The sequence below is a fragment of the Sorex fumeus genome, unplaced genomic scaffold, assembly GCF_029834395.1.
Source record: "Sorex fumeus unplaced genomic scaffold, SorFum_2.1 ptg000151l, whole genome shotgun sequence".
NCBI classification, from domain to species: Eukaryota; Metazoa; Chordata; class Mammalia; order Eulipotyphla; family Soricidae; genus Sorex; species Sorex fumeus.
In genome coordinates, this window is record NW_026606208.1 from 63,695 (window position 1) to 71,910 (window position 8,216).

Genomic DNA, 8,216 nt, shown 5'->3' on the forward strand with positions numbered 1-8,216 from the left:
GCATTGCCAGGGGTAATTCCTGAGTGCAGAGCCAGTAGTTACCCCTGTGTATCGCCAGGTGTGACCCAAAAAGAAAAATATACATATATATATATATGAAACCATGAAATTTGCATATAAGTGGATCAACACGCAGAGTATCATGCTAAGCAAAATGAGTCAGAGTGGGACAGACACGGAATGACTGCACCCATTTGTGGAATATAAAGTAGTGTAATAGGAGACCAACACCTAAGGACAGTAGCGATAAGGGCCAGGAGGATCATTCCATGGCTTGGAAGCTGATCTCATATGCTGGGGGAAAAGACAGGTGTGATGGAGAAGAGACCACTAAGTAAATGATGGATGGAGGGATTGCTCGGGATGGTAATGCATGCTGAAAGTAGACTAAGGACCAAACATGATGGCTGCTTAGTGCCTATATTGCAAACCATAACACCCAAAAGGAGAGCGAGAGTAAGAGGGAATGTGTCTGTCACAGAGGCAGGGGGTGGGAAAGGGTGGGGGTTGGGGGGGATACTGGGAACATTGGTGGTGGAGAATGGGCACTGGTGGAAGGATGGGTATTCGAACATTGATTGAAACATAATCATAAAAATTTATAAGTCTGTAACTGTATCTCATGGTGATTCATTAAAATAAAAAAATTTGGAAAAAAAAGGAAAAAATCTATATATACTCATTAATGAAAATAACAGGCTGCGGCCAGACATTTTTAATGTTTTGGTTTTGGACATTTCGAGCACCCCACTATTCAGTAATGGGCAATATTGGATGTATTTTTTTCTTTTATTTTTTTTTTGTGTGTTCTGTATGGTTTTCTTCCACTGAAAGAAAACTCTCTCTCTCTCTCTCTCTCTCTCTCTCTGTTGGTTTTTGGTCCTCACCCAATTGTGCTTAGGACTACTCCTGACTCTGTGCTCTGGAATTACTCCTGGAGGGGTTCAGGTGCCCAGAAGGGAACCTCTGTCAGCCAACCAAACAACCTTCCCCACTGTGCTGTTGCTCAGCCCCTGAAGCTTACCTCTCTCTTTAAGTGTACTTCTGGAATACCACCTTACTCTTTTTGGTGTCTAAATGCATTACCCTGTCTATGGCCAGTATTGTTGGATTGCTTGTGTATTTTTGCTTTAATAAATATGTAATATTTATTTAATTTAATAATAATTTCATTTCATTTCATTTCATCATCCTGTTATTCGTCGATTGCCTCAAGCAGGCCCCAGTAACGTCTCTTTCATCCTAACCCTGAGATTATATTCAAGGCTCTTTAGGAGAATGAGACCCATCATTGTTATTGGTATTTGGCATATTTGGTATGCCACGGGGAGTTTGCCAGACTCTGCCCTGTGGGCAGGCTACATTCGATAGCCTGCAAGTTTGCCCAAAGTAGGAATGAGATAATAAGATGTCATAAAAGATGTCCTGATAAGAAGTCGTGCAGCCGCAAATGTGGCCGCGCGGTTCCGGGAGCTGGATTTTATAGTCTCTGAGTCTTGGCCGTTGATGGGATTACACGGCGCCAGGGGGCCAGGTGGTGCGTGTGACCCCCGCCTACTGGAATTTGGAGGATCTGGGTGGAGGATGCTCGACTCCAATCCAAGTAATTTAATAGTTTAATAATTTAATAAATATGTGGGCTGGAGTGATAGCACAGCGGGTAGGTCATTTGCCGTGCACGTGGCTAACCCAGCCAACCTGAGTTCAATTCCTCCGCCCCTCTCGGAGATCCCGGCAAGCTACCAAGAGTATCTCACCCACATGGCAAAGCCTGGCAAGCTACCCATGATGTATTCGATATGCCAAACACAGTAACAACAAAGTCTCACAACGGAGATGTTACTGGGCCCACTGGAGCAAATTGATGAACGGGAGGACAGTGCTAATAAATATGCAATATAAGTTCTTGTAAATATATCTTTGGGCTCAGCCCTCTCGTCAAGAGTTGGAACGTTTAATTTGACATCAGTGATGGGTTGAAAGTTAGGAATTTTGGGGCTGAGGCGATAGCACAGCGGGTAGGGCATTTGCCTTGCTCACAACCAACCCAGGTTCGATTCCTAGCATCCCATATGGTCCCCCAAACACCACCAGGAATAATTCCTGAGCATTGCCATGTGTGACCCAAAAAGAAAAAAAAAGGAATATTTTAAGGTTTTGAAACTTGTCCTATATTGTCTCTGCCCATAGGGCAGGAGTCCATCCATGGCCCTGAGAGTAGAGAATTCCAGATCCTCACAAGAGAATTCCAGCTCTCAGCACTAAGAAAGATGGTCGGAAATGCTTTGGGGGCTGGAGCCATAGTACAGTCTGTAGGACACTTGCCTTGCATGCAGCCATCAAGGGTTCTATCCCCGGCCTCCACGCAAACATGGGCTCATTCATTCACTCATCTTTGGTGCGAGGGAAGCTCTAGATCTTTCCCCATGCCAGCCTTGTGCCTGCTGTTGAGTCCCACCCTCAGCCAATATCTCATTTTAATATATATTTCTTTGGTCTGGGGGTGTGACTCAACCATGGAGCACTTAGTCAACTTTGCTATTTTCTGTTTTTCACACATAAACAAACACTTAGTCTATCATTGGCTGAAATGGGCTCTCTCTTCCAATTGGCGGTTTGTCAATTTACATACTTTGGTTTGTAAAGTTTTTGTATATAAAATTATGCATCAATATTTAACAAAAGCTGTCCCAGGGGTAAGGAAGAGGTATTAGTATGTGATGGCTACAGTTTTCAGTTTCCTGAGATAGGGAAATTTTGGAGATCTGTTTCACAATGATATGAATACATTTAACAGTTCATGTTGCCTCTGTTTGTTTGTTTGTTTGTTTTTACCACAATTAAAAACCATTATTATGGGGCTGGAGGGGAGTAGGGTGGGGAGTAGGGTGCTTGTCTTGCAAATGGTGACGGAGGCTCCATCTCCAGCAACCCCTATGGCCCTCCAAACCCACCAGGCATGATCCTTGAAAGCAGAGCCAAAAGTAACCCCTGAGCACTGCCAGGTGTGGCCCCAAAACTAACAAATGATAAATCACTGTTACTTCCTATGGTTTCTTCCTTTACTTATAAATTCCATATCCCATGTTCCCATGTTCCACTTACGTAAAGCCGGGTTCTCTCAAGCGCTTCTCTCTCTGTCCTGGCCCTGGGTCTGTGCTGACGTGCTCACCAGTGGGTGCCTTGTTCCTAGCCCAGGCATCTCAGATCCTCCTGCTGCTGCAGGAGTGTCTCTCTACCCTTGGCAACTAAAAGACGTCTGGTTTGAAAATCCTAGATTAAAACTAAAACGAGGAGCCAGAGAAATCGCTCCATGTCTAAGCACATACGAGGGAGGCCCAGGATTGAATCGTGACACCTGGTGATCCTGCAAGCACCACCAGAAACAACCCTGAGCACAAAACCAAAATATCCTCTGAGGGATGGAGTGATGGTACAGTGGGTAAGTCACTTGCCTTGCACACAGCCAACCTGGGCTCTATCACCAGTACCCCCCAAAATAATAATAAATTGAAGATCTATTTAGGGGGTAGAGAGAAGGCCCAAACCCCTTTCCCTCCCCCGCATTCATCACTCAATGTTCCCTGGAAATCTACTTTCTCTGAGCAAGTAAACAGAAAACACCTGCACTTGCATTTGAAGCTACTGCCACCCACTTTGAATCATCCCAGGAGCCCAAAGGGGGTAGCTTATTTCTCCCTCTTTGGAAAAAAAAAAGCCTAATCTTCAGGTTTCCTGGAGTACAGAGCAGAGAGTAACCTCCAAACACTACTGGGTGTGTCCTTAAAAAAAGGAAAAAACGGGGACTGGAGCAATAGCACAGCGGGTAGGGCGTTTGCCTTGCACACAGCCGACCCAGGTTCGATTCCTAGCATCCCATATGGTCCCCCTGGCGAGCACCGCCAGGAGTAATTCCTGAGTGCATGAGCCAGGAATAACCCCTGTACATCGCCAGGTGTGACCCAAAAAGAAAAAAAAAAGGAAAAAACAACATCAGAAAAGTCAATACTGAAAAGGAGAAATCCCTCATAAAGAGACATGAGGGCCCAGTACTGGGTGAGGCAATGAGGCCTGAGGCGCCGAGTTGGACAACTCGCACCACCCCACACCCCCCACATGAAATCTTGGCAGCAACGCCATAGTGATCTTTGGTGGCAAAGGGTCTGACCTCCAGCACACCAAAACCAATGTACCACCCCCGAAGTGTTGCAGCAATAACAGCAACCAAGGGAAAGGGAAGTCTAAAGAAAGAAAAGAGAAATGAAAGATTAAGGAAATGAAAAGATATTTCATGTTTCTGAACTAGAAGGCTCCAGCATTGTCAAGGTAGCAATCCTTCCACAAATCAATATACATATTTAACACAGTCACTTTCTTTAGACTTTCCTTCCCTTGGCTTGCACGTGGTAGACCCGGGTTCGATCTCTGGCCTCCCATATGGTCTCCTAAGCCTCCCAGGAATGATTCCTGAGTGCAGAGCCAGGAGTAAACCCTGAGCACTGAGGGGTGTGACTTCAAAACAACACAAAACAAAAAAATCCCCCCAAAGACCAGAATTATTATTAATGCAAAATCTTGAGAGTTAAATTCTGTACGCCTTGGGACAGAGAGATAGTACAGCAGGGAAGGCATTTGTCATGTAGGCAGTGGACCCAGATTCGAATCCTCGGAACCACATGTGGTTCCCTGGCAGGTCGCATCTGCTAGGAGGAATTCCTGAAAGCAGAGCCAGGAGTAAGTTCTGAGCACAGCCGGGTGTGGCCCCCAAATCCAAAATAAGTAAGTAGTTTGAAAATGAATAAATAGATTCTGTATGGTTCCTGGCAGGCACGTCCCACCTGTCAAGGTTGTTCAAGACCTCAGTCTCCTGACCTTGGCACAGCTGCTTAGGTTGCCCTGTCACCTTTGCATTTACTGGAGGACAGGCTCCTGGGCACTCCTGTTACATAAGGGAGTGGCACAATCACACCCTCAATTGGGCAAGCGTCCCTCAAGGCGCTAGTGATCATTCTCCTCTTAGCCTTGTGAGACTCCAGGCAGCTGTCACGAGGAATATCATGTTCAGGAGGGTTTACTCGCCGGCTCGCTACTCCTTGGGCTGATAGGGATTGAAATCTGAATTAATTATTCAAAGCTTTACCAAGTGGGTCCTTTGCTTTTTTAATATGACTCAAGAATAAAGGTCAGCTAAAGGCAGCCAAGTCAGAAAGGAGCCAGTAATATTATCTGCTAGCAGATGACACCATCTCATACGTAGATAATCCTAAAGACTTCACAAAGAACCTGTCACAACGCCTATGAAAATTCAGTAAAGGCTTAGAAAACAAATCAGCAGAGAGGGTTGGAGTGATACTACCTCAGGTAGGGCGTTTGCCTTGCACCTGTCTTCCCGGGATTGGATCCCAGGTTCTGCATATAGCTCCCCATGACTACCAGGAGTGATCCCTAAGCATAGAGCTGAAGTAATCCCTGAGCACTACCAGGTGTGGCAAAAAAAATCCAGACAAACAAGAAAACAAATCAGTGAAAAAAAAAAGCACTTGGGTTTCTCCACGCCAATAATGAATTGTGCAAGATGAAAATTTAAAAAAAAAAACAGTCTCATATATGAAAGGAGCAGAGAGTAAATTACTCAGGAATGAACTTCATCCCCAAAAGTGAAAGATTTGTGCATGGAATTCTACAGAACACTGATGAAATAAATTAAAGCAGATAAAAATAAGTAGAAAGACATCCCCATGTATGTGGATTTGAATAAGGAATATTGCCAAGATGGAGGGAACAAGTGGAAAGGGTCAAACAGTCCCACCATATTTGGAAATCTGCTCCATGAAAATAAAGTTATTCCCCTTGAGGACAAAATCAAGGGCACAGAGGATCACATCATAATTTTGCCACCCTGCTTGATGGCCCATTGTCTGGTCAACATTCCTTACACTGTACAGAAAAATATCAAACCCAGTGAAGGCGATGTCTTTCCCCAGTTTTACTCATTTCCCCATAGACAGGAAAATTAAAATCCAAACACAAAAAACGCAGTTCCATTCTTGTTGTGAACATAACAAGCTATTCCTTTACTCGCTAGAGCTTTGAAAACAAGTATCAGTGTCACCCTAACTTGCCTGTGTGTTATGTGTCTCCAGACAGTCCCTAAGCCTATGAAAAGCTCCTACTTGCCCGCGTCTCCAGCAGTTATGATGGCACAGTCTGAAGAAGGCTCCTCGCATCTTTAACCAGATGACCGAAGGGGACTTTTCTTTTTTTTATTTTTTATTAGTGAAACACCATGAGGTACAGTTGTAGACTTACAAATTTTTTGCTTGGGTTTCAGTTATACAATGATCAAGTACCCATCCCTCCACCAGCGCCCATCCTCCACCACCACGGGTCCCAGCATCCCTCCCACCCTCCCATCCTCCCCCATCCCACCCTGAACCATCAGTGGCCAAGGAGAACAATCCTGGCTTTTTTGGGGTACTATAAGGGGATCACTCAGGGTATTCGCCTAATAGTGCCTATGAGTGTCTGGTCATTGCTGGCGACTGGCATTTCTAAGAGACAGGAGGCAGGGCTCTGTCCTCACATGTGAACACAGGGAGCAAAGGGAGGGCAGAGAGGGGGTGGCAAATGCTATTCTGGGGTGGTATATCTGAGGGGCAGCTTCGGGGAGAGGGGGCAGGAGAAGAACATCTCGAAAGAGATGGCAACGGGTCAGTGCAAGAGTGTGGCTCACTGAGTATGGGAATATTGTCTGCCATGGAGGTAGAGGGAGGGTGGGAAAGGGGGGTTATACCGGGGATATTGGTGGTGGGGAGTGTGCACCGGTGGAGGGATGGGTGTTTGATCATTGTGTGATTGTTACTCAGACATGAAAACTTGTAACTATATCTCACAGTGATTCAATAAAAAAAATTTTTTTAAAAAGTGTGTCTCATTTAAGAGAACTGCAGTGCCCAGCAGTGTAGAGAGCAGGAGGGCAGGCAGGGAAGGCCTCTGGGGCTGATCCCTTGGGTAAGGTCACCAGGGACCTGGCTTCAAAGGGTTCCTCACTTGGCTTAATGAGATACTGGACCATTTTGGAAAAAGATACCCTGCAGTTTGCATGGTGCCTACGAATCATGCAGTGGGTCTTAGGAGGAGATGTGACGATGCTTTTTCAGAAGGCTTATAAGTGTGTGTATGTGTGTGTGGGGGGGAGGGGAGTGACAGGCAGTTACCCATAGAGAAGCAAGCACAGGTAAACTAAGGAGGGCGGTGATGTGGAAATGAATGAGATTCTAGTAGAAACCTAGAGGGCGTCTGTCTCTTACCTAGAACTAATGAGATCAGGACTGGAGTGATAGGACAGCCGGTATTGCGCTTGCCTTGCACGAGATTGACCCAGGTTCAATCCCTGGCATCCCAGATGGTCCTCCAAGCCCATCAGGAGTAATTTCTGAGCACAGAGGCAGGATTAACCCCTAAGCATGGGTGAATTTGCCCCAAAACAAATAAAAACAATAAGTCGTGTGACCATTGTGAACATTAATATAAACACAACATCCCCTATCTAACATTGACTGATGGTGGGGAAGAGGGCTGGAGTGATAGCACAGCAGTAGGGCGTTTGCCTTGCACGCAGCCAACAAGGCCGACCCGAGTTCGATTTCTCCGCCCCTCTCGGAGAGCCCGGCAAGCTACCGAGAGTATCTCGCCCGCACAGCAGAGCCTGGCAAGCTCCCCGTGACGTATTCGATATGCCAAACACAGTAACAACAAAGTCTCCAATGGAGACGTTACTGGGCCCTCTCAAGCAAATCAATGATCAACGGAGGGCCTTTACTTTTTACTTACTTATCAGTTAAGAAATGTCAGATGTTTTACACTTCCAAACATGATTTTTTTATTAATTTTTATTAGTGAAACACCATGAGGTACAGTTGTAGACTTACAAATTTTTGTGCTTGGGTTTTGATTATACAATGATCAAATACCCTCCCTCCACCAGTGCCCATTTTTCACCACCATGGATCCCAGTATCCCTCCCACCCCCATCTTCCCCATCCCACCCTGCCTCTGTGGCAGGGCATTCCCTTTTGTTCTCTCTCTCCCTTTGGGTGTTGTGGTCTGCAAAAGAGGCATTGAGTGGCAATCATGTTCGGTCCATAGTCTACTTTCAACATGCATCTCCCATCATAGGAGGATCCTCCCAACACCCTTTATTTGGTGCTCTCTTC